This window comes from Emydura macquarii, unplaced genomic scaffold (assembly GCF_026122565.2).
Source record: "Emydura macquarii macquarii isolate MOO-44397 ecotype Brisbane River unplaced genomic scaffold, CSIRO-AGI_Emac_v2 contig_1230, whole genome shotgun sequence".
NCBI lineage: Eukaryota > Metazoa > Chordata > Testudines > Chelidae > Emydura > Emydura macquarii.
The window spans coordinates 1,368,426-1,394,953 of record NW_027131367.1 but is presented as its reverse complement, the minus strand read 5'-3'; the positions used below and the strand labels follow the sequence as shown (position 1 = coordinate 1,394,953).

General features: G+C 54.2%; 1 protein-coding gene across 8 annotated transcripts in view; it reads left to right on the top strand.

Moving 5' to 3' along the window:
* The window catches only part of RBFOX3 (RNA binding fox-1 homolog 3), a 293,920-nt gene that overhangs the window by 50,007 nt on the left and 217,385 nt on the right, over positions 1-26,528 (top strand). The gene's annotated exons all lie outside the window — the stretch shown is intronic.

Sequence of the window (26,528 nt, the reverse complement as noted above, 5' to 3'; positions counted from 1 at the left end):
GCTGGTAAAATGTGGCGGCCAGAACTTCTGGTTGGGACTATCAGCTGAGAGCACATGACACCACTCTTCTCTGCCCTCCGCTCCCTGTTGCATCTTGATCCTAATCCTCATGGCTCTCAATGGTTTAGGACTGGGCTACTTCAGAGCACCCTCTGTCTATGATCTGGCAAGACAATGGTGCTCATTGGGGCACAAACTAGACGCTGGTATGGTGGGACTTTTGGGAGTCCTTGGTGTGGAATCCTAGACCATGCAGTTCCCAGCCCCAGGGCTTGGAGTGAGCCCTGTTCTCACAGCCTGGTGCTGCACCCACCTCCTTGCAGGAGCTGACCAGAAATAGCAGAACATTCAAGTTTAAGTGACTAGACTCTAAAAGGTGAACAGCAAAGCCCATTTACAGGCTGCTTATGCGTAACTTGAACGGGTATTTGTGCCTAGATTCCATGGCGCTTGGAGCCCTATAAATACTTAAAACAGATGGATTTCCCACCAGATTATCATGAGTCTCAGGCATGTCAGACTGAGTCTGAACAAGCAAAGTGTATGTGTGTGTGGTTATCACTTACAAAAAACACTGAAGATGGAGCTACCATTGCTAGCATGCTGCAGTGCCGTCTGCTCTCAAATCCCTTCCAGAAAACAAGGAAATGCTCAGTTCAGTTCTCTTCCCGTCTCTCTCTGCACCCCTCCCTCCCCCCCCCCCCAAGGTATTATGAAAGAAAACAAGCCACAGACTTAAGAGAACACAGAAATTCACAGCTATGGTGCTGCATCACACACTTACACAACCTTAACTCATAAGAACATAAGAATGGCCATACTGGGTCAGACCAGTGGTCCACCTAGCCAAGTATCCTGTCTTCTGACAGTGGCCAACGGCAGGTGCTTTAGAGTGAATGAACAGAACAGGCAGTCATCCAGTGATCCATCCCCTGTCGCCCATTCCCAGCTTCTGACAAACAGAAGTTAGGGACACTTCAGAGCATGGTTTTGCATCCCTGCCCCTCCTGGCTAATAGCCATTAATGGACCTGTCCTCCATGAACTTATCTAGCTCTTTTTTGAACCCCATTATAGTCTTGGCCTTCACAACATCCTCTGGCAAGGAGTTCCACAGGTTGACTCTGCACTGTGTGAAGAAATACTTCCTTTTGTTAGTTTTAAACTCTGCCTTCTTTGGGTTGCCAGCACCATGTTGTTTCCTGCTTTTGGGAGTGGGGATTATTTTCTTAAATTCCATGGAGCTAACTTTAGAACACGCCACCCAATGCATTGTTAGCCTCGCTAATTGCGAGTGTGCAGTTGGAAAAAAACAGAAGAGGCAACTGGTTGTGACAAGGATGAATCTCAGTCAACCAGTAGCAATTGCTCCCTCTGTCAGTGCTGCTATGCAGGCCACGTTGGACTGTGTGCATGCAAGCCCTGATCTGGGGTTGTAGGGGCTGAGACCGACAGCTCTTGTGAGGAGGGAATAAGGACCTGGGATCATAACAGCAGTTATTGGGAATCGGGCCACCTACATGGATCCAATTGCAGACTGTGGCCTAAAGTTGGATCATCAGTCACATAAGAACCCTACATCCGCCTTATCATTTTACTCCTTCAGGCTTGATGAGTTCCTCTGATGTTACCATTTAAAATCCTTCTGGCTTTAGTCAACTTGCCTTTGGCCTGTACACTAGAACTCAACCAGGAGAGTCCGGGGAGCTGAGATTCTCCACCCCCACCTTGCAACTTTCCTTGCTACAAGTGGCCAAAAACCCCAGAGACTTTCTGGACATGGGTGGACTCCTTTATGTTGGGGCAGTCATAAATTGGACATCTCCTTTTCCAATTCACTTCTAGTCTAGTAGAAAAATTCTACCTTTGCCCCAGACTACATGTGCCAGTTTTGAGGCTAATATGCCACTGTCTGTGGCTATGGGGATGGACAGAGGAGGAATTGGTGGAGGAAATCAAGCTTGCCATGGAAATTAAATTGTCACCTCGTGGCGAAACCCTTGCATGACCCCACTTTTGCAGCCTAATTTCTTGTGCATGGGCAGGAACGTCCTCAGCGCCTGGGAGCTGGAGGGAAGTAAATCCCTCCTTGCTACAAGCCCTAGAGAAGTTCCCTCTCGAAGAGGGATTCTCTTTCCTGCCAGTTATTCTTGTGGTGGGCTCAGATGTCCTGCAGGTAGCTGCTACCCCATGACAGAGGGCATTGGTCCTCTAGGGATGGAGGAGAGGGAGAAGTGATGGCTGATGCGAGGTTTTGAGGTCTTTGATCTTGCACAGACAGCATGGGGTGGGGAGTGTGAGCACCCTGGGTGAGAAGAGGCTGAGGGAAGCCCTTACCTGCTGGCACTGGCAGCCTTCTGCCCCCAGCCTGTGGAATGTGGGCAGGGAACACCTGTGGCTGCTGTTTCACCCCCTGTTCAGTGGCTGGCTGTGCCCATCCTGCTTGTTTTTAATTCCTCTTCTGGGTTTGTGTTGGGGTGGGGCCAGGGGTAGAGCTCGTCCTCTTCTACCTGCTGCCTACCAGGGACTGTTTGGGAGAAGCCTTGGCTGATGCAGGGGTGGGGGGTGTCCCATGGCTACATCTCTGCACTCACAACTTGTTGCTGTTTTGGAGTGACCCCCATAGCTGCTGATCTGGTGAAGTCCCCAATGGGAGGTGGGTGGGAGGGGGTCTTGGGGCAGGTGGGGGAATCTGTCCCTCCTTGGCATTGGCTTCTTTTGCTGCCCTTTGGCTTCACCCAGCTCCCTCCAGACAGGCGACATGAGGCTTACTTCAATGACACCTCACACTGCTTCTCCAGAAGCTGCGGTGAGGGGCTGCCTTGCTCCTGCTGCTGCTGCTGCTAGCGTTCCAGGCCAACTGGGTGTGAGAAAATAAAGTGCTGGTGTCTGCTGCATGCTCTGCAGCCCCTCAGCCAGGTGATTGTGGGGACCAGTGGAAGCAGATGGAAGAGTGCTTGATTAGCATCACATGTCATTTTCATGGCTTGGGAGCCGCAGCAGTGATGCTCTAGAAAGACACCCACCTAAACTCTCCCTTGGTGGGAAGAACGCTTGCTAATCAGCCGCTGACCTGGGGGTGGGAGGCTGTAGGCGGGGAGACAGAGCAGGATAGGAGATTAAAAAACAAAATCCACAATCTGCTGGATACAGCTGTAGAATTTTCTTTGCTGTGTTCATTTTCCCTTCTCTAGTTCTTCCCTTGATTGATATGTGCATCCGCAAGGTGTTACCCAGTGCCTTGTCCCCCTTCCTCCAAGGCGAGGGCGATTTATGGCTGCTAGAGAACGGCCTGGAGAAGGAGGTGATTTAACCTCTGATGTTGTACCAGCTTCTGTTCTCAACAGCAGCACTGTCCAGGAAGAGGAGGGGGAGGAGTGGGTTGCTTTGTCTGCTGCGTCCATCCAGCCTGGCAGAAAGGAGAGAGCCTCATGTTCTCTCCCCTGCGCTCGCAGGGGCAGGGAGGGAGAGTTGGGGTGACGTGTTCCAGGGGGCGAGTGGGACCCAGGCTTGTGCACATGGCGGGTGGGGTGGCGCGTGTGTGTAGGTGTGCTCCCAAACCTAGTGCCTTTCTGAAGGGGAAACTGCCTTAAATTGGCCCTGAGCCCAATCCCCTCAAGGCAGGTGCCGTCTCTAGGTGGCAGGGAGGGAGGCGGCCTAGACCAGGGGTTTCCAACCTTTTTGGCTCGAGGGCCACAGATATCATTTTTATAACCCTGAGGGGCCACCAGTCTCTGCCAGCAGCCTCCTACCCCCCACTGCAGCCAGGGAAACTGCATGCGTCTTGTAGCCCCGTGCGCTCCACCTGGGTCCTTAGGCAGCGGATCCCACGATTCAGGATGAAGGAATTAATCCCTAGAGAGAGCTCCTTCTGATGGGTTGTTAGGCGGAGGTGGGGGGCGGGTCTGACTTCGTGTTCCTTCCTCACCTGGGGTCTGTCTGGACTGAACTTTTTGTCCTGGAATAATGTGTCGCTAGCCTCCTGCTACTCTGAGTGTTCATGCGCCACACTAGTGTAAAGTGGGGTGTGTATTGGTGTAGCTAGAGATGGCTAGTGTGGACAGGCCTTGGACTGCCAGAAGGTTCTGTCTGGCAGGTTGGGAGCCTAAGCTTCCCAGGACGTCCTGTGTGTCTCAGAAGCTGTGCATGCCGGGAGCCCTGACTTGGATGGGCCCCTCTGTAGAGACGTCACTTCTGAGGTCTGGTGCATCAGGAGACTTGGGGTGATGAGAGCAGGTTACAGTTCCAGGCAGCAAGGAGACGTAGCAAAGACTGTTTTAAAAACGAACCCAAAAGCAAACCACCAAACGCCAAGCCCTCTGGAGTTTCAGCTCAGGGAATGTCCCCTCGTCCTGGCAGTGAGATGGGAATGCTTTCTGCGTGATGCTGGTACATTTCGTGCCTTGCTCCAGAGTTGGGAAAGTCTACCTCCAGTCGCAATGCAATCAGCTTGCAGCTATATTGTTCTGGCACATTGGTGGAGGAGCAAAAACCCCTCACACCGGGGTTTTGTAACTGGCAGCCGATTTCCTGGGGAGCGAGGACATTTCTGCATGGATCCAAGGACATCCCTTGTCAATTAAATCCCTGCGTGGGACTAAACAAACAGGCTGCTGAGATCAAAGGTTTTTTTTTTTTTTACCTTTTTAAAACCAGTGAAAGGATGAGTCTGAGGGAAGAGTGCTTTTGTGTTTCCATTAGCCTGGTGGGGAGGAGAAGCTTCCATTTAATTCACATAAAGGCATTTGCCTGTGTTAATGTAGGGATGGAGTGTTTGTAAATATTGGTTCTAGGGTAATGGCCTTGGAAGGCTGTGCTAAGCCTGCTGGTGTGTTGTTTGCCTTCAGACGCTTACAGAGAAGCGCTCAGTATCTATCCTAGACAATAGGGAGTCATTTTACTGTAACTTGGATGCTCTGGGGCAAAGGACAATGTGCCCAGTCCACCATTACAATGGAATCTTGGCTTTCCAGATTTTATTTCCCCAGGGGAGAAAGTTTAATAATTAATCTGTATATAATGTGTCCTTCCAGAGCTCCTGTCTGTCTGTCTGTCTCTGCCTGTCTGTGTCTCTCTTTCTGGTGGTTGGGGGTGGGAGGACAGCCCAAATGGGGCATAGCCCCCCAGTGATGCCAGGAGAAGTGTTCTCCAAGGATAGCACGTGGGGAAATCCCACTCCTATAAAGAGGGTCACAGGGTTTGAACCTCTGTCAAAGCAAGGCTTGTTTTTAAAAGTCTCATCTGGAGAAGCCCCTAGCACCAGACAGCGTGCCCAGAACTGTTTTGGGAGGCTGACGGGTCAAGGCAGCCCGAGTCTCCAGAGACCGTTCTGTGTGTGACAGCTGCAGGTTAAAGCACTAAACTGGCCCCTTCTGTGTCCCCCGACGGCATGCCTGTTATCCAGGGTGCTGCTCAGTTTCCGAAGACAGTAGGAGGCAGCCCTGCATACCCTTAAGGATTGACAGCTTCCACACCTTTGAGATCTGCATCCGATCCATGATCTGCAGAAAATGGTCCACAGATATCAGCATCCGGATCCGCGGATATCCCCGGATTTGCAGGGCTCTACAGGTCACACATCCATGAGGGTTTCCCCCGTGGGGAGTGGAGGACGAGCCCTAACTCCCAGTGTGCCCTCCCCTCTCCCTGAGCTCGGCGGGGTGTAACTATACAGCCCGCAGTTTTAGTGCTTGCAGAGCTGGAGTCTGCTCTCCCGTGGCTTCCAGCAGCAGCGGGTTCCTCTGGAATTGATGGTCTCGTTAAAGTTTCAGGCTGGCCAGGGACAGTTCCTCTGGGAATTGGAATTTACGGCGGAATCTGCCTCGGTGAAGGTTTTATCACAGGCTTTATGTGGAGCCGAATGTGCGCTCCAGGGCCAGCATTACAAGGCAGCATCTCCCTTAAACCAGCCAGTCTGGCTGGGGGTGTCGGGGGCGAGGAAGAGCCAGGGTTTTACTGGCGACGCAGTGGTGTTCATCTGCAATGACCACAATTGATTGACTGGGTCTGTAGTCCGTGCGCCTCTGAACTGGAGTTTGGCCACGGAGGGAGCCTGTGATGCTGACTCCCCAGCTGAACAAATGTCCTTTCCACGCCCCACGCTGCTGCAGAGCTCTGGGCCTGGGACCGGAGGGGGAAGGTGTCTCACGTCACTGCCTCTTTGCAAGGGCAGAACCGCGTCCGGTTGGGATCCAGGAACATTGTCTGTCCAAAGCCTGGACTCTCCAGCCTCCTCCACAGCCTGGGGAGAACGTGGGCCTGCCCTAGGATTGTAGAACCACCAGCACCAGAGCTGAATCCCTCATGAGTCTTACCCGCCCCGCCGGCCCCAAGGGCTGGCTTGGGAGCAGGCCCAGGTGCAGTGAAGCGTTGGGCTGCTGGCAGCCGCCTGCGGAGGTGCATGGTCCTTCTACTCTTGGAAACGGTTTCCCCCTCCTGCCTTCCCCTCGTCTGTGTCACACCGCAGGCTTCCCAGCCGCGGTAAAGTGAGCAGGTGCGGCTTGAAACATGGTGACGAAGAAGCTAAGGTCCCTTGTGCATCTGGCCTCTGCCGACAGAGACTGTTCTGTAGTTGGAGCGCGTTAAAATCTGACCTGCAACCGAGCAGGAACTGTCTGCTCGCTAACCTGCTGGCCCCCGTGGTCCCTTTCTGCACTCTGCGCTCCTCCTGGAGCGCATAGCTGACACGCGTCAGAACAAAGCCTACGGATCAGGTGCCAGGCATGACAGTGACTTGGCACCTTGGTGTCCCTTCCCAGCCTCCTTTAGGGGGTTCTTGGTGACAGGCAGGAGGCTCCTGGGTGTGCAGCTCTGAAGACGTGAAGAAGGGACAGTGTGTACGGGGAGGGGATAGGCTGTGGGATTCCTGGGGGGAGGGAAGGGTGTAGAAGCCCACCACAAGATCTTTCTCTGTTAACCCGTGCATGTCTGCTCCACACGTTAGGGATCTCACAGGCCTCCACAGACGCTGGCTAATTCCTGCAGTGCCGCTGTGTGCCAGGTGAGCTGATGAGGGAGCTGAGGCGCAGACGTGGGGCAACGTGCCTGAGGCCGTGGCAGGAATAGCCCCAGAAGTGCTGGCTCCCAGTTGTGTGCTTTGGGGCCCATGGACCTCTCCCTCACGTGATGGGATGGGGTTTGAAATCTTAATCTCTGTGGCTTTCTCGTCCTCTGTGACCCCCTATCCGTCATCTGGATGCAAAGATCCTGCGTGCTGGTGTGGGGCTTAGCAGCATCATCTACCTGCACATCTGATTACAGAACAACCTCCTGGCTCTGTGCTGCTGGGTTCCTTCCCCAGGGGTGCCCTCGGCGCTGAGATCCAGTCCCTTCCTTCTCCCCCAGCCCCCTCTCCCGCCGAGAGTTTGATTGTTCTTGGGGCAGTGCTCCGCCAGACTCCTTTCCGTGGCCTCAGGCAGGCGCCAGAACCTAGCAGGGGCGTGCACGCCGCGTGGAAGCAGATGTTCGCAGGCAGCACCGCAGATGTGAGCTCCTGGAAGTGGCTGGGGCAGAGTGGTAGGTGGGAGGCCGGTCCAGCAAGGGGTGGGGTTGGGGTGATGGTGTTGGAGCTCCCACCAGTAAGTTCTCAGGGTGTATAGAAATCCCACGTCACTCTCGTATCTGAAATACACTGACAGTGCTTTTGGGCCCAGCCATCCCATGCCCTCTGTGGGGTGCTTGGGGGCAGCTCTCCCAGTCCCTGCTCTCACCCGCGTACGGATGAGCCCTGCTCATGACTGCCTCTTCTCTGTTGCTTTGGGGAGTTGTGCAGCCTCTGCCAGAGCAGCACAGTCACAGAGTGGTGTGGTGCCCCTCACAGCTACTCCTTTCAGCCAACAGCGCTGCGTGGCCGTCGGAGCAGCCCCTGCCCCGTCAGGGATCCTGCACTTCGTGGTCAGTGGAGCATCAGCAGCGGTGCGTCCATCCTGCTCTGCTGGCTGCTCTGGACGCTGCCTGTGAGGCTCGGCCCTGTGGCCCCATGTAACCCAGTCCTCGCCCCCCGTCCCGCTGGCCGTCTCAAGGAGGGCTGCTGGTTTGCAGAGGGGCTCGCGGGGAGCACTGCTGTTGCCAGGACAGTGGCTGTGGTTCAGAACTGTGCCAGGCTGCCCTCCCTGCTGAGTGGCTGCACCTTCCCTCGGGGGGTTTGGGGCTTCCACTCAGAAGCTGGCCAGTGTGGAAGGCTGCCAGGCTTCGCTTGGGATTGTTTGCGAGCTGTGGTTGAATTGGATGCTTGGTAACCTAGCCCAGAGGCTTATGAGTGCCCAGAACCAGGCATGGCGCAGACAGGTGCAGTCCTGGGGTCCCGCACGGCTCCGGTGCCCCTCACTCCCAACCCTCAGCCTCCCCTTTCTGTTCCAGCCATGGGCTCCCTATTCACACAGCTGGGCCAATGACCCACAGCCCCCTGCGATTCCAGTGCTGGGCTGCGACCTCATAGATCTGCTCACGTCCTTCAGTTTTGTCCTGTGGCATCTTCTGCTAATGCCTGGGCACCTCCTGAGAGGGGACTGCAGAATCTGAGGGGTGGCTTGGTTACACGAACTGACTTCCCCGGGGGACTGGACGCTGTCTCCCAAGCTCTGTCACTCATGAATCTCCCCATCCCAGCGAGGCCAGTTCATTAATGCCCTGTGTTCCTCAGGCTTTTGTTCAAGAATCCGTCTGTTAAAAAATCGATCCCCTTTGCCACTAGCCCAGTCTCCTCTTCCTTTTAAATGGTGTCACTCTTAAATTTCCTGGCCTCTCTAATAGATTTTTATATAATCACTACAGTGCACTTTTAAAGAGAGAGAGATCACGTTCATTGCTTTTCCCCATGATTAATTTCCCATAATAGTCCTCTAACACCAAGGCGAAGAGAGGAGAGAGAGAGGAACCCCCCCCCCATTATCCACTTTGTGCTCAGAGTATAAATGAATTAGATTTAATTTTTGTGTAATTGTTTCCAGAGCTGAGCCCCTGCTAACTTTGCAGGGTAATTTATTTTGCAGTCTTGGGGAAAAGAAGGAAGAAAGTCTCTGCGGCCAAGTGGTCTGCCTTTGGATAGTGTTTAATTACCGCTGATAGCCTTATCTCTGTGTAATTATTGGACTCTCCTTGGCCTTGCTCCTGCTGGCAGCTCCCCCCAGATCGGGACAGGCAGACCTTGGACAGGCGACCTGCGGGGAGGGAGGCTGAAGGCGGTGGCTGTGTGTAGGGAAGGGCTGTGGGGTGGGTGAGAAGTGTGAGGGGAATTGAGTATTTTGGAAGTGAGAAGTTCTTGCATGTGTTTCTAGCGGGGGTGTGTGTGTGTGTGGAGGGGGAAGAGACAACTCTGTAATGGCTGTGGAGATTTCTTGTTTCTTTTGCAATAATGACCTGGCTCAGAGGCAGCAAATGTCCAGGAGGCTCAACCCAGCTCTGTCCCCTTCTGCGGCCTGTATGTTGGCCCAAGACCCCCAGACTTACAAGGAAGCTATGAGATGGACGGATGGCTTGGAATGGGACAGGCTGGCTCATGGCTACAGCCCAGGGACCAGTTTCTAGCCTCTGCCCTTGCTCTCCCTGTGACTGCGAGAGCCACTGCTCTGGGTCGGGGACAGTGCATGGTTCCATCTCCTCGTCAGAGCTGCTCTGGGTCTCCTTCCCCATCTGACTCCACATCCCAGCACACAGGCAGCATCCCTGGGCTGGAGCCAGGCTGGGGTGGCAGTGGAGGACCCCTCCGTGCATGCAGGCTTTCCCAGCTCCACTCCCATCAGCCAGCCCGAGTGTGTCTTTGCAGAAGCCGTGTTTGATTGGGTCACGTACCGGCTTCCTAAAGAACTGCTGTGAAGTGTCTGGGTGGGCCGTCACGCTCGCCTGCCGCCAGTGGTACAGTAGCACTGCACTATCTGGGGAGAGGCGCATGGAGGGCCCAGCCCCAGAGCACAGCTCAGTATGGCCGTGTTAGCAGCCAGCTCATCGGGATGGGGATCTTGGCGCCTTCCGTCAAAGGAAGCAGCTTGCGTGAGTATAGGCACCAAGGAGGATTCCCTCTTTCCTGCATGGCTGTTGGGTGGTGGGATTAGAGACAGCAGAGCTCCTTCTCTCTGCCTCTTAGCTGCTGTGGAAATGGCTGTGTGTTTCCTGGGGAAGAATCTGGTTCAGGACTGGAAGCAGAGCTGGTGGATCCCCCCTCTTTGGGGGATAGGGGCCACAGAAGCGGGGCTGCCTTCAGCCAGGGTTTGCAGGAAGCTTCAGCAGGTCTCTGGGTTTCTCCTGAAGGGCTGAGGGCTGCTGCTGCTGCTGCTTCATGACGCATGGGGAAGGCTGAGAGGTGGTTGGGAGGGGGGCACACCGTCTTTTGATATTAACATTTCAGCCTGGCCTACTCTGCGTGTCTGGGAAAGCTCTGGAGGGTGGGCAGCTGGGAAGGTATGCCTCCCAAGGACGGCCCCCACCTGGCTGAGAGGAGGGATTGTGTTCAGACTGTTGCCAGCTCTTTCAGAGCGCTGGTTACGCAGCAGCCTTTTGGTGCTGAGCTGGCTGGGCCTGCTCTCGCAGGGTCTCTGTGCAGGGCCAGGGCGGTGGAGCCTTGTGGTGCGACCATAGTGCTGGGTGGGAATGACTTCTGAAATGACATGGGGTCCCCAGCTCTGCCGCCTGCAGCCCCAGGCTTTTCTTGTGGTCTCCCAGCCACAGGGCTCGGGCTGTCCCTACTTACCCAGGCTCAGGAGGCCTGCAGGATCCCAGGCCTGCTGGCTGCCCGTTCTGTAAATCTGTGTGCTGAGCACCCAAGGGGGGAGGGAGAGAGACAACCTGAGACCTGCTTGCGTGCACATCTGCTCCCTGCTCCAGCTTTGCTGCCGGAGCTCACTGACCAGACAGTCCCTGTGCAGGACCTTGGTGCTGGCCGGAGAGCGTGCTCTGCCCTCCGTACACCTACCACCCGCAGCCACGGTGCAGCACAGCTGGAGAAGCAGGGCTTTCCGGGATGCTAGTAGGAGTCGTGCCCTGTCTTCCTCATGCCTAGTGCATGGAGTGAGCGGGCTGCTCTCTTCCGCCTTGTCCCCCAACAGCCTTTTCCTTCCAGCAGCTCTCTCTGTGGTAGAGGGAAAGACACACCCTGGCCAGGGATGCGCCTCCAACTCTGCCACTTGGCATCCCCATCAGTTACCTCTGCCTGCATGCCCCGGGCTGCTTGTCCTTCCTGGGGGCTCATTGCCCTGTTGTTGCTCCTGTCACGGAAGGTGGACTGCATGCACCAGGAGTGAGCAAACAGGCCCCCTGTGTATCCTTCCTTCCACTGCGCTAATCAGGGACAGGGGGGTGGGGAGAGCAGCCTTGCGGTTCCTGAGCAAGGACGCTGTGATGGGAGCACAGAGCTCCCCGGGGAGTGGCAGGGTGGAGAGGTCTGAAGACAAAGCAGCAATGCCCTGACTTGTCGGCCACCTCTGGAGCAGTGTGGCTGTTGCTGCCCACCTTCCCTGGGGCCCTGGGTGCTGCCAACTGCTTAGTGCTGATTTCTAGACATGCTTCTCCCTTTTTCTGTACTCACCCTTTGTTCAGATAAACCCTGGTGCCTGGTCCCTGAGCCCCCACCCCGTCCAGATGGGGAGGACCCAGAGAGGGCACCTGGTGGCAGATGCTGCTGGCACATCCTTCTTCCTCAGCCTGTCCATTAATCACAGGCTATCGGGGCATCGTGCCCTGTTTAAAATGCATCGAGGGTGCGGAGGTGAGCGTGAGAGCTGGAGGGCGCCGCTGTTAATCTGCTCCTGGGAGACAGGCTACCTTCGGCCTGTTAATCGCTTGCAGTAATTACATGTGGAATGTTAATTAATGCATGGGACGCAGGGACCTGCAGCCTGGCAGTGGGGCTGCGCTGGGCCAGGTTGGGCCAGGCTGCAGGGATTAACCCTTCCTTCCAGGCTGTGTCTGCTCCCCCCCTTGGACTGGCGTCAGTCTGAGCAGAGGCCCGCGGGCGACGCAGAGGGATGCTGCTCCTCTCTCTGGCCAGGTTGTGGCTGGGGGATGCTGTTTGCAGCTGCTGTGTTCCCCCTTCCTGCCCAAAGGACTGCTGGAGACCCTGCCCCCGTGCTGCAGTTCTGCAGAGGAGACAAAGTCCTCGCTTACTAGCACGTTTTCACTTCTGAAACGTTACGGAAGGAGGGCTCTGCTTCCTTCCCTGGGAGCAGCCCGCCCCAGCTCTGCAGATCAGGCCAGGCCCAGACTGTCTGATGCTGGGCTGTGCTGGCAATGTGTGCCCAGCGCCGCTCACTGCTGCCCTGGGACTGGGCTGTGCGGGTGCCTGGGGCCAGGGAGCCAAGAAGTGCTGGGGCGTCTGACCAAATGTTGCTGCCTGTCGTGGGGGAGGGCGACAGCCCTGGGGCAAGATCTGGGGACAGATCTGATCCTGGCATGGCTTTTCAGCCCTGCCTACAAGAGAGAGGTGTGGGGTGTCGTAGTGATCTCCTGCTGCATGCCCCAGGGGAGAGCTTTATACGGAGAGCTGGACAGGGATGACTGGGGTGGGGAGGCAGTCTCCTTTTAGCAGAGGCAGACCTGGGCGGGTGTGCATGTTCCCCGCCAAGGCAGGAGGAGTCATTAAACCTCCGGTCAGCACCAGCAGGGGAGTCGCTGCTTGAGAAGGTGTGAGCTGAGAGGAATAACAAAGAGGGAGAATGAGGGAGGAAAACACCCTGAAAGAGGACAAGGAAGGGAGACAGGAGTGGCACTGTCTGCAGTGTGAGCGGCACAAGACCCCCATGGTCTGCCTGAGCCCTGGCGCATGAGCTTCCCGATGCAGTTTCACGGTAAACTGCCCCTTTGTTCCCCCTCTGTCACCAGTGTCTGGGCAGGGGTCCTGGTCCACTCCTATCCAGCCTGGGTTTTAAGGCTGCACAGTTCCCTTCTATGCCCTGCCTTGGGATTTTGCATTAATCGCCCCCAGATTCTGACCCCAGATTCTGCTGGGACACCCTTGTCCCAGTGAACCAGGGACACACAACTGCACACATCTGTATTGATGCAAAGGGCTGTGACGACTGCACAGCTTGTACTGCCTGGCCCATCTCTGTACAAAGGCCTTTGGAGGTTTTCCATTGCATTGCATTGCGGTCCCTAAAGATACTGCATGTGGCTGCAATATCTGCCATCTTTCCCTTCCCAGGCCCTCGACCACACCTCTTCCCTCAGCATCGGAGTTGGGATTATTTTTTCCAATGTGCATTTTTCGCACTTATTAACATTGAATTTCATCTGCCATTTTGTTGCCCAATCACCCAGTTTAGTGAGATCCCTTTGTAACTCTTCGCAGTAAACTTTGGGTTTAGCTGTTTTGCGTAATTTGTTGTTGTCTGCAAATTTTGCCACCTCATTGTTCACCCCTTTTCCAGATCATTTATGAATATGTTGAACAGAACTGGTCCCAGTACAGATCCTTGGGGGACCTTGCTATTTACCTCTCTTTGTTGTGAAAACTGACCATTTATTACTATCCTTCTGTTTCTGATCTTTTAATCAGTTATTGATACATGATAGGACCTTCCCTCTTATCCCATGACTGCTTGCTCTGCTTAAAAGTCGTTGAGGGACCATGTCAGACTTTCTGAAAATCCAAGTACACTGTATCAGTGGTTTCAACCTTTTTTCATTTGCGGACCCCTAAAAAATTGACTGAAGGTGCAGACTCCTTTGGAAATCTTAGATGTAGTCTGCAAACCCTCTGGGGTCCACAGACCACAGGTTGAAAACCACGGTTCTATGATAACAACAACCTTTCGTGGACCCCTTAGATGTAGTCTGCGGACCCCAGGTTGAAAACCACTGCACTATATCAATTGGATCACCCTTGTCCACATTCTTGCTGAGACCCTCAAAGAATCCTAATAGATTAGTGAGGTATTCTTTCCCTTTACAAAGGCCATGCAGACTCTTCCCCAACATACCATGTTTATCTGTGTGTCTGATCATTTTGTTTCTAACTATAGTTTCAGTCAGTCTGCCTGGTGCTGAAGTTCGGCCTGCAGTTGCCAGGATTGCCTCTGGAGCCTTTTTTAAAAAATTGGCGTTATATTAGTTATCCTCCGGTCAACTGATTCAGAGGCTGATTTAAGTGATTGGTGACGAACCACAGTTTAGTAGCTCTGCAGTTTTATATTCGAGTTCCTTCAGAACTCTTGGGTGATACCATCGGGCCCTGGTGACTTACTGCTGTTTAATTTATCACTGCTGGACATCTCAGTCTGGGACCATTCCTCAGATTTGTTACCTAAAAAGGATGAGTGGGGTGGGCAACTCCCCCATATCCTCTGCAGTGAAGACTGATGCAAAGAATTCATTTAGTTTCTCCACAACAGCCTTGTCTTCCTTAGGGAAGGACAGCTGTGTAAATGCTCCCTGAGATACAAGGTTGAAGATAATTCAGTAAGAACTCCTTGGCTGAGCCAGGCATGACTATAAAACCCAACCTGAGCCTGCCGTGCTGGAAGAGGGGACGGAGCATGAATAGGATCGACAGTGAGAGGCACGTGCTTGCCAGATCTGAGCTTAGTGACAGTCCCTGGGGGGCAGCCAGGGGTCAAGAGTCCATCCCGAGTTAGAATGATGAATTCTCCTCACTTGCAGTGTCTGACCGAGGGGGATTCTGAAGGGCTGATCAAAGGGAAGCTGTCACTTCCCTCTTTACAATATGACTTGTGAATGGCAGATGGTGAGGGAAAGAGTTTAAGCTCTAATAAGAAGAAGAGGAGCAGGAAGGATCTAATGAATACCTCCCAGCATTTCCACGGTGTCACCTTGAGAGACAGGTGGGTATTGTCAGAGGATGGGGGAAGAGGACTGGGGAGTGGACATCTCTCCAGGCAGGCATGCTGGCCGGCCACTTGAATCTGGAATGAACACAGGGACTTGTTAGCAGATGATATTTGCTTGGTGCACTTAAATGGGTGAGCGGTGCTGTTCTGAATACTAACCTTCCCCAGCGCCGATCCTTTCTGCTCACTGCTGGTGGAAGCTGGCAGGGCTTGGGCCCTCCTGCCCCTTCCAGCAGGCTAATGGCAGCGTGGGCTGGGGCAGTGGCATCTCTCTGACCATGTAGGAGGGCTGGGTCTGCTGGTGTGTGAGCTGGCAGATGGCCCATGCCGGGCCGGGGCGGTTTAGCAATGGGATTGCGAGGGGCTTAGCACAGACACTCCCAGGGTCTCAATGAGTGCTGTGCGGGTTTGCAGCTACCTGAGCAATTTCTGCCTTTCCACGCTGTCTAGGCTGGCCACTCACGGACATGCCTTTCATTGCAGCCCTCCCAGGACCTGCCTAGGACCCTGCCGCTACTCTGATCCCTGCCGCCTGAGAACAGGATCTCCTGGGTGCCCCAGGTTGGCAAGTGGCTAACCTCAGCAGCCATGCATGCCGGCCAAGGAACTGCAGCTCTGCCGTGGTGCTCAGCCTCAGGATGTGCGCCTCCCCAGAAGCAGGGGGCACAACGGCTGATGTCTAGCGCAGCTGCCCTCTCCCTGACTCATGCGTTTTTACATCCTCCGCAGGGAAAAGGGCCAGTCCCTGAGGTTCCCCCTCTGCCAGGCCCCATGCCACAGGGGTGGCTAGTGGAGCAGGGCAATGGGCCTTCCTGAGCGGCTCTAGGCTCTGTGCCCCCTGGCCTGGCGGAGCAAAGGATGTTTGGGACTAAGGCGGTGTCTGGGTACTGTGGCAGCACCTGGTCCCCGTCTTGCCCCTTCTCCCTTTGAGCTGGTCATGCTTGGCCTTGGGCTCCGCGCGTGTGTGTAAAGTGGGCTATAAACACGCAGGCCAGAGCTGTAGGGTTGCTGGGCCCTGTGGCTCTGCACGTCCCTTCTCTTCCCTGCTCCTGCCCCCAGCGCTTTTACAGAGAGAACTGGTGGACCTGGCTAGAACCAGGCACAGTGTGGGCAGGTGTAGACATTATCCTGCACAGCTCCGTCAGTGCACCTCAATCCTGACCTGCAGCCCCCCAGTCCTGGGCTTCCCACAGGTGCAGCTCTGCCCATGTCCCTCCCGCTTGAGCTGCCCAGGAGATTTTGGGCCATCCCTCTCGGGGGTGCGTGCTGTTACTTCTCAGAAGGCCATGTAGGAAGTGGCTCATGCGGACGGTGCTGCTGCTCCCAAAAGTTATAGTGACAAATGCTGCTGGTATTTTTTAGGATATACGCATCCTTCTACATTAGAAAACGCTGGCATGTCTCCACACCGCGACTTCCTCGTGGCAAATCGCCAGCAGGATCATCAGGAAAAAAACAGAGGCTGTATATGTGTCTCCCTAATGTGTCATTTGGGCCCTGCTCATGGGTGATTTAAGTCTGCTGTTGCCATCTCTGGTGGCCATTTGATCATTTGATGTGGCAGACAGAGCTCATTATTTCACAAATATGCATGTTGCATTACACAAACGTGCGTTTCCTCCTCCCCGCCTCAGCCCCGTGAGCTGTCTCCGCTCTGGGGTGGGGATGATGCCAAAGCACCAGATCGCACCTAGGGGAGCTTGCAATGGGGGTCTCTGTGATCCTGGCAACCTCTTGCTTTTTCTCCCCTCCCCTCCCCATCCACACGTTTTCATTTGCTGAGAATAAACCAGCCACAGCCCTTCTGTCCCGTCAGCTTCTTCCCAGAGAGGGGGAATAATAGGAGGCATCCCTGTTCTAAACTGGCTGCTGGTTCTCTGATGGTTCCCACTTCTGGCTGGATCTTCCTTCTCCGAATGGGGGAGGTCCGTGCCCCCGTTTTTCTGGTCCATACCCCAACATCCTGCCCTTCAGAGCCCTGTGAAAAGGGCCCTTGGAAATGGGCTTGTCTGACCCCATGCCAAGCTTCTTTTGGGGGAGAGTGCGTGGTGGATTCAGCATCCACAGGCAGCACGAGCCAGCTCCTTCCCTTCCCACCCTCTTGGTGATCCGTGCAGGGGTCCAACAGAAATCCAAGTGGTCTCGACACACCAGGCTCCAGAAGGGGAGCCTGCTGCCCCCGACCCAAAGCCTTCAGACTCCAGTCTCGCTACACATGGGATTGTGGTGGGGAAACTGAGCTTTAAACCTGTTCTGAGCACCGAGGTTGTGCTAGGCGGTGCAGGTGGATGAGGCATCGCTTTGTGATACAGTAGGCTTGAGACTAAGGAACAGCCAGCATGGTCCGCTTTGTACCGAGGACAGGGCCTTTCACGGAAACGGAGCCGTTAGACAGCGGGTTATACCCTTCAGCCCACCTCACTTGTAAAGAGATGCTTTTTCTTGCAGCTCCCTGTTGTTCCATCTGATTCCTTTCGGGTTGTATAACGTTAATTAAAATGTTCTTTGTTCACGTAAGACCCGTGTAAAACTTCACATGGGCTCTAGGGCCACAGCTTTGGCTAGGTCAGTGACATCTATGTTAATAAGTGTTGATCTCCAAAAAGTGCTGTGAGAATAAATGTCCCCCCATAACTATTAGTGTTCGTTGTAGTGGTAGTGCTTGTGCTAGAGCGAGCATCCACCAGGCTGGACGCTATAAACACAGCAGAGTCTGCCCCTGTGCCAGAGAGTTTGCACTCCAAACCCAGCCTGAATGCTCCAAACTGGAGCGGGCTACTCCTGTGTTCATAAATAACTGGTGAGGTATAATCCACTTCCTGAGATTCCTCAGGTGCCAGGTACTAGCAATAACTTGAAAAGGCAAGTTCCCTTGGTGCTTCTGGACAAAGCCTTTAAAGCTATGCTGGCAGGTGAGCATGTGGCCAGTGAAACGAATCAGCGGTTTCTAAAGAGAATAGTGTGATATGCAAATACATCAGAGTGAAACCCTCGGAGCTAGGCAAGTTTGTGAGTTTGTCCCTGTAAGCTGAATGTCTTCTAAGATTTTCTCTGCCTTCCTTACTGCATGGGATCTTGCTGGATTCATTCAGTCTTATAAGGAGCTTGAGGAGGGGGTGAAAGAAGAGGGGGAAGGGGATATATGATTATTTTTTCAAATAGATTTCAGCTGCTGGATGCTTTTAAAGTTCTCTCTCTCACTCTTTTTTTTTTTTTTTTTAAACTGTGGATCAGGTTGGAAGGAGCCTGGCTTGGAGCTGTTTGAGTGTACCATTCTCCTTTGTCAGCATGTCTGCTGGTTTCGTTTTATTAGCTGAAATACTGAGACCTGGAACCTCAGATCTTGTGTGTGGCTCGTGAGAGAAATAAGCAGAGCTGCCTTATCACACTCATTTAACTGGTTAATACATCTTCAGAGCAAATAATGCAGTCTGTGGGTGAATTGCTTAACCAACCTCATTACTATTGTGCATTTAGCAGCTTGGAGGAAGATAATACCTTTCAGGTTTGACCCAATTTTAGTTTTTGTTGTTATAACCATGGAAAATCGACCTTCAGAGACCCTCAGCAGTGAGCCTGAATAGGAGGTGATTTACAGCAAATGTGCTGTGCAGAATACTTAATGCACTTGTGCAGAGAAAGAGACTGCAACAATCTTCTTGGCATCCATGATCTCCTCTCTGCAGAGTTTTGCCCCCTCTGCCCTGCAAGGGTCCTGTTCACTTGGGCATGTTCTCATTGTGCTGTCCTGAGGTGTGATGCTCTCCATGACAGTTCTGCAGAACGTGGGCTTCTTGTTTCTGCAGTTCATCTTCCTGTCTTCTGAAGTAGCATCACTTCCTTTCTGGTGGGAGGGCGCTTCCGAGCGGCATGTGCCAGAACTGGCTGCAGAGGAAAATCTGCTGTACCCTCCCGCTCTCCTGGTTGGAGATGTGGTGAGCTCTCCAACACCTCCCCGTGGGGTGGGGGGATGGTCCCTGTCATTTGTTCCCATCCCCAAGGTGTGTCTGTCGCCCTTCTACATCTGTGCTTGCATCATAGGCTCCTGTCATGTGATGACAGCTACAGAGAGGACGCCTGTCTTTTGCTCTGCTCCTGGCGTTCCTCTTGGGGGCCCGTCAGTCAGGCGGAATCCCTGGTGACTCCTTTACCTTTGCTTTGTCTGTAGCTGCAGCCAGGCATTTGCCATCTCCCAGGGTAACGACACACGTGGCTGCCTCTGGCTCCTTGGGCACGAAGAGGCTGGGGCTGGAGGTTCTGTGCACTCTGATTCGATGCCCGCCCCTGGCTCCTTGCCGGTGTTCCTGCCTGAATGTGGTGTCCCTGAAGGAGAGTGCCGGGTACTGCGGAGCTGACAGGCAGGGCTGTGCATTCAGGGGGTGAGAGAGGGGCCAAGCTTAAAGGACTCATGCTGGGAATCCCCTGCCCAAGGGAGCATATGCAATGCCTTCCTGCTGCAGCCCCAAGCCACCTGGCAATACGAGGCTCGGCCTGGGCCTGAGCATTTCGTGTCGGGAGCTGAAAATGCTAGTGAAGCCCCAGCGTTTCAGCCCTGGCTAGTGTCAGCAGGACTGTGGCCCTACACCAAGCCTTGGATCCACACGTGATCAAACTCCCAACTGCCCCGCTCCCCGTGGTGGGACAGTCCCAAGCACCCGCAGTCTCCGGTCTGGGATAGAAGCTTCGTGCCTTGGGCCCTTGTCCTGTCAGAGTGCCCTGAAGTGGGGTGACCCTTCACTCCTCGGGGCCATGGGGGTCCCAGGCTGTGTTTTATAGCGACATCACCAGACTGACAGGTGTTCCAGAAAAGATGGGCAGAGCCATCCGGGGAAGACCAGGCTGGGGCCTGGCTGAGTGGGAAGTGGGGCCTGCTAGCCCCAGGATTTCAGTATCCAGGCACAAATGGGAGCATACGTCCTCAGAGAGGAGCTCCAGCTACTCCATTGCTGGGTTTTTGGCTCGGATCCCTTGCTGAGTCCCTGAGGCTGGGGTGAGCGGGATGTGGAAGCCCTGTCTGGGTGTAATTTCTCCCTGAAGGCGTGGGCACTTGGTGTTTCGTTACATCGCTTATTACTCCCCTCCGAAGGACTGAGTGGGCTCGTGCTGGGTGCTTGCCACTCCCCGAGGTGGGAGAAGAGCTGTTCCTGTGCATCTGGGATGGAGACGCTGGGAGCATGAGGGGCAATTGTAACACTGCTGTCTCAAGCCAGGATAACTGGAGTAACGAGATCTTGCAGCACTGGAGAACCTGGCCACCTGACAGTGCAGGGACATTCCTCCCCAGGGCTGCAGTGGCGATGTGCTACTAGAAATGTGGGTGGCCAAGTCTTGTTCCTGGGCTATCTGCGAAGTGCCCGTGCTCAGGGAATCCCTTGGAATGGGCTTACAGCAGGTGCTGTAGTCACAGAACCAAATGTGGCATCGGCGTGTTCCCCCAAAGGGCAGCGAGGAGTGGCTCCGAGATGCCTGGAAGCTATCCCAGGACCCCAGGGGTGGTGTGAAGCAGTCCCACTGTGTTGGAGAGGGTGTTGCTGGGAGGATCCTCCTCTAAGCAGGATCTGTAGCACGGTCACTGGGTGCTGTGGGGAAGCCTAGACTGTTGTGGAGGAGTGCAGACGATGGTCTCCAGGAGGGTACGGTGGGGACAGCTGTTCAGACAGGAGAGTGGGGACAAGTTGGGCCCATTTAATCATTTGCACTGGGACGAGGGTGGTCCTGCAGCCCAGGCCCAACCAGGAGCTCGCTGTGGACTGGCCATGGCCTCTGGGTATGTTCTGCCCCCTCTTGTCCTGTCCGAGTTTAGTAGCTGAGACTGAGCTGCCACGGCTTAAAAACCACCGTGCTTCCTCCCAGTGAAGGCAAGTGGCCGTGGTGTCTCACCTGGGGAGCTGAGCTCCAGCCCTTTGAACGTGTGAGGGCAGGGCATGGGAACCGATGGCTATGTATGGCACATCTGCGCTCCCAAAACCATAGCATTGCTGGTGAGGGTTAGGACAGTCAGCATGCCAGGCTGTGGGCTTCAGTTAGAAGAAAAGCTGGTGCTTGAATGTCCTTGGTGGATCACCTGCAGCACCTGCCATGTGGAGAAGGAGACATTGTGAGGGGCAGCGTAAGGCTGAAATAAATACCTAATTCTGCCAAGTTTGCAATTAAATAAAAAGTTACCTCCTCTCCCCCCGAGTAAAAGTTCAAACTCTTCAGCATTCTTCAGTGTCCCCTGATGGTTGTGGTTAGCTCTGCGTGTGACACAGAGGGAGACTCAGGAAAACATCTTCTGTTCAACATCAAAATCCCATTACCAAATGCCATGTTCTGTCATGCAGATACCAGGCTCGGAACAGATAAGTGGGAAATAGCTTCTGATCTCCGAGCATGTGACCGTATCTTGGGCTGCCCAGGCTCAGAGCGCTACCTTCAGCAGAAGGGACCCCCCTCCACCCTTTACTGCTGATATTTGCCTTCGCAGTCTGTTCACAACTGTCCCCTCCAACACCTGCCCAGCTGTAAAGAAGCTTTTCAATAGCACCATTGCACCGGTAGTCACCACTGTGTGAACTCTTTTCCTAGCTCTACAGCCTGAGTGCATGCGTGTGTCACAGAGATAACTCAAGTCAAAGAAGCAAACAGAGACAGCATTGGGCTGGGTTGGCAAAATATTGTTATGAGCTGAGTGAAACCTTCTGGTGGGTTGGGTTAAAACCCTATTGAGATCGATAGGTGTGAATTCACCCTTCAGTTACCATAACTGTGAACACGAGTCCCTCCTGAGACAAAAAGATGTGTATGACCCTGCCGCAGGAGCTTTTGGGCTGAGCATTGTTTTGGGTTTGCGTCTGTGGGGAGTATGGGGGAGAGACAGATGCTGAGGTCACAGGTGACCGGAACAGATGGAGGCAGAGGAAAAGAGGCAAGAAAAGCCAAGCCAGGAGCCTGTGAGCACAGTGTGAACCTGGAAAAAGCTAGAGAGAGAACTTTTGGGTCTAGTGTTGGCAAAAAAGGCAGGGGGAAGTAAGCTAAGAAACTGCTTCCTTTGTTCTTGGTTCCCTCTGCATTCAGACACACAACACAATCCTTGCAAACACACAAAATGGCATCAGTTTGTACTTCCGACCGGAACATCCCCAGAGCATAAGAATGACCAGACTGGCTCAGACCCATGGTCCATCCAGCCCAGGATCCTGTCTTCTCACAATGGCCAGTGCCAGGTGCTTCAGAGGGAATGAACAGAACAGGTAATCAGCAAGTGATCCATTCCATCAGCCATTCCCACCCTCTGGCAAACAAACACTGGGGACATTCAGAGCATGGTTTTGCATCCCTGCCCATCCTGGCTAATAGCCATTGATGAGCCTATTCTCCATGAACATACCTAGTTCTTTTTTGAACCCCATTATAGTCTTGGTCTTCACAACATCCTCTGGCAAGGAGTTCCACAGGTTAACTGTGCATAGTGTGAAGAAATACTTCCTTTTGTTTGTTTTAAACCTGCTGCCTATTGATTTCATTCGGTGCACCATACTTGGACTTGGGTCAAAAGGGACAAATGTTTTCCTGGGAACGTTCCCTTTGTCTGTCCTGGCGGGGCATGGTTTGTGTTGGAGAGAGACAGATGTGCGGGCACAGCTGGATCAAACCCGGGCCATGCAGCACCTCCCACATTCTCCTTTCTCAACAGCACCTGCTGGATCAGTTTGGGGATTGCACATGCTGCAGGTGCTTCCCTTGTGTCTGTGTCTCTTCCTGGGGGCTCTGCTGGCTTTGATAAAACCCTTCAGCCTTCCAGGGTTTGCTTTGTAGATCTAATCACATTGTTTTAATGTGCAATAAAAGTTCAGTGACTGGTAGAGGGAACTTGGCAATGGACTTCCAGCCTCTCTGTGTTTGCATGCAGCAGCAAGGTGCTGCTTCTAACTCCTTTCCTTGTGTCTGGAAGTCCATGAATGTCTGGGGAAGGCCCTCTGTATTTGCAATAGGACTTTGTTTGGCCCTAACTGCTGAGGATTTTTCTGTGAGCTCAGAGCCAGGCACATGGGTTTGTACCTGGGAAGTGGTTTTCTTGGTGATTAACAGCAGCAGTGTGAGATATTAGACAAGAAAAGCTTGATGTATGCTCAAAACAACCTCTAAAAATCCCAAACAATCGAATCCCCATTTAACCCTGAACTCAGAGCTTGTTTCTAGTAACTTAAAATTAATCCGAGGGAGAGCGAAGAGGAGCCACAAACAGCTTAATTTAAGGGAGAACAGCAACTGGGCATCTCTGCAGAGTGGCTTAGAAAATTGGGCCATGACGAATTGACTTCAAAGGTGGATCTGATGGAGGGGGCTGGATGAGAAGTGGGAGGGTGGGCTTTGGTGATGCTGCAGGCTCTGCCAAGCTCCCATCTAGCTGTGCATGTTAAACAGGAGTGGGTGAACTAATGAAGGGTATAGTTAGGTGAAGGGGAATTCCAGGGAGTTTGCGCTGGTCCCAGAGTTTTTATTGTTAGTGTCAGGTGAATTCCCAGGATTGTCCTTTCTCTGGGTTGTGTGTGATGTGTTCTGCAGTGGGACGGAAACATTAACGCTTTCTGTAGTGGAACTGGCTTTGTGCCTTGCGGTGCTGGAGAGCTTCATGAGGTGCTTCATCTCCGTCCAGTGTCCTTGTGCTGAGTGATTGAGTTTTAACAGGATGCTGTGGCAGGAATCGAGGTTCCCTGCTGCTAAATCCAGGAGCGGGAACTCTAGGGTCTGTTCGCATCTTTCCGTGCAAATCCCCATGTGTTATGTCATGGGCAGAGCTCCCATGGGACATTCAGGCTGTGATGGCTCATTCGGGAGAGGGCTGGGGCTGGTGGGTGCACCTGACCCAAGTCTAGGGAAAAGAGGCTGCCAGGGTTCAGTGGGCTGTGGTGGATTCTGATCCTGCCAGGCAGGGCTGGTGACTGAGCTCTGGGTATGGTGAGCAGGAGATGGTCACTAATTGGTGAGGGCTGGTAAAGTGCTTTGGAGATGGAAAGTGCTGTGTGGGGGAGCAGGGTTGGCAGTTCCTGCTGTAAACTTTCTCCCTGGCTAGTTAGTGATTGTAAATCAGAGAAGGAAGGACAGAGCCATTCCTCCCTCGGCAGGCTTAGCATCACCCCTCTGCTCAGCCGGGTTCCCTGCTACCTGCCTCCTGTCTGCAGGGCCCCTCCAGGAGCAAGTGCAAGTTCTCTGGGCTGCCTGACTGCATCGTGTGCAGGGTCACAGTTCAAGGGACCTTCTGGGATTTGAACACTCAGAAGAAATGCCTGAATTTGCTGCTTTGTTCTCATCCCAGGAAAGCACCTGGGAGTTTCCAAGCTGTGGGGTTCTTCATAACAGCAACCATTAAACCCTTGTGGGACTGGAGCAAGCTTCGGGGGTGGTGGGAAGAGAGCCGCCTGTCAGGGTGTTGGATAACCCAGTGTGTTGGGGCAGCACTGGTGCAGTAGGCAATGTTATCTAGTGGTCAGAACAGGGAACTGAGAACCAGGACTCAGGCTCTGCCGGTGACTTTATAACCTCGGCCCAGTCACTCCCCCTCTGTGCACTAATCTCACCATGTGGGACTGGGGCTAACAGGTGGGAGGCCAGCTGTTTGTAAAGGGCATGAACCCCTCTGAAGAAGGATGCTGTCAGAGCAGGTCCTGCCGGTTGTTTCCTTCCCAGGCTGGGGAAGGCGTGCTGGACAGACAAAACAAGGCTCTGTCGGTGAACCGGCGTGGTTCGTGTTTGCTGTCGCTGGAGTGGCTGGTGGGGATCTGCCTGTGACTGTTGTGGCACGGCTGTGCGGCTGGGGTGGCTGGTTGTGAGTCCACTGTTGTGTCCGCTTTGCCTTTGCTATCACAGGCTCTGTGCTGGTGTCCTGGGTGCTGGGTGTTCTAGAAATGCCCCCAGGTTGGTGGTTAATGGAGGACTGGGGTCTCGGGTGGCTGAGCTGTTTGGCCTTTTCTGCTGGAGTCACCATCCAAGCAGGCTTTCTTGTTCTTTGCAGTGGCCCTGTTGTCTGTCCTACCACGCCCAGCCCAGGTGCCAGCACATCTGTCCAGGCTCCTCTAGTCTCAGTACCCTCTCCCCTGACTGCGTGTCTATGTTCTTGGTGCATTTCCTTTTGCCTGTGCCTCTGGCCTTGTCCTTGGCTGCTAGGGGCTGCGGAAGAGCTCAGAGGTCACAGCATCCTGCCCGCATATCTGTGGGCTCAGGCTGTCTGCCAGCAATTTCCAACACTCCCCATCCACGTGGCTGCTTCCCAAGCTGGGCAGGGCAGGGCAGGGCAGGGCAAGCAGCCTGTCAGTCAGGGATGGAGAGAGAGACGAAGAGCAAACCTGCCCCTAGCCAGAGAGTGAGTGAGTTCCCTTCTGCTGCCCAGCTGGTCCGTGTCCCCCGGCCTCTGGCGGGGAGCTGGGATGGCGCTGACGCTCACGGCTGCATTGTCGTCGCTCTGGCCATATGGCCCCTACACGCCCTGAGGTTACTTAAATTGCTGAGCCCCTCCGGTTCCTAGTCAGAGGTTTAATTATTGGGCTGGGGATCCGAGTGTGCATAGCCAACCGCATGCTGTCCCACAGGCCTGCCCCAGTCTCACGGAAGATGCCTCAGCCCAGGCCAGCAGTTCAGTGCAGCAGGAGGAGGAAGTGAAGCGTCCCAAGAGCCCGGTTCGTTATACAGCTGCTGGTTAGCAACTGGGGTGCAGAACAGGTTTGCAGGCAGCTCCTTCCAGCAAGCGCACGGGCTCCAGCCCTATTGTTCCCACATCTGTTGGGGACCATGAGGGGCGAAGCCCACAGAACTGATCCTGCCTGTCCTTGGGTGGTAGGGTTTCTGGGGATGGAGGGGTGCGGGCATGACCCACGAGGGAGGAACGCTGCCCTCTGTGCCATGATGAACAATTTCCACCCAGGGCAACACCCGCCGTTGCAATGCTGGTGAGTGAGTGAGTGAGTGGTGCCACTCTGGGGCAAGAAGGGAGCTGCTCTCCCAGCATCTCCTGCTTTCCTCTCTGGAGAAGCAGAGCGGCCCAGGCAGTACAGGGTATGGGTTTGAATTCCGCCTGCCCTGCTTTGTGGCTGCCCGCTCTCTCTTCCCTTCCTCCAGTGCTCCAGCAGGCAATGCAAGATGGGGACTGTCAGGCTGCTGCACCAGAGGGAAAGTGACAGCCCCCGTATGAGCACTGCACTGGTTCATTTCCTGGGATCCCTGCTGCAATGGGTGCTTGGGGAGCTGTCCATTGCACAGGTTCTGGGGTCCAGGTGCCTCTCAGCAGGGGTTTCCGTGGATGAATTTCGCTGGGATTGTGACAGAGCCCGTCCCAGCTGCTCCAAGCTCCCTTTCTGCATCCCTTTTATTTTGGGTTTATTTGAAAGCTGGCGGGTTATTTGTGAGCTGCTCCACTGCGGGCATTTTTTCCTCCTCTCCTTGCTTTTTAACGAGCCAACCTTGGAGGACCTTGAGAGAAGCTCCTGCGGCTTTTTTGTGACTTATCTTCTGGCCTCTGCCCCTATTCCGCCAAGGGGATAAATCTCTGCTTTCAGCTTGAGGCTGGAGCGTCACGCTTGTCCCACCGAGCGATGCGGTCTCCATAATTCACAGGTGGGGGGTGGGGAACTGCCTGGCTGAGGTCACGGGGCGGATGTATTCCATTCAGCACTGTGATTGATGGTCTTCCTAGTGAGGAGCAAGGGAAAAGGTCCCATTACAATCGGGGACAAGCTGTACAATTATTTTCCATTCCACTGGGTTGCGAAAAACAAAA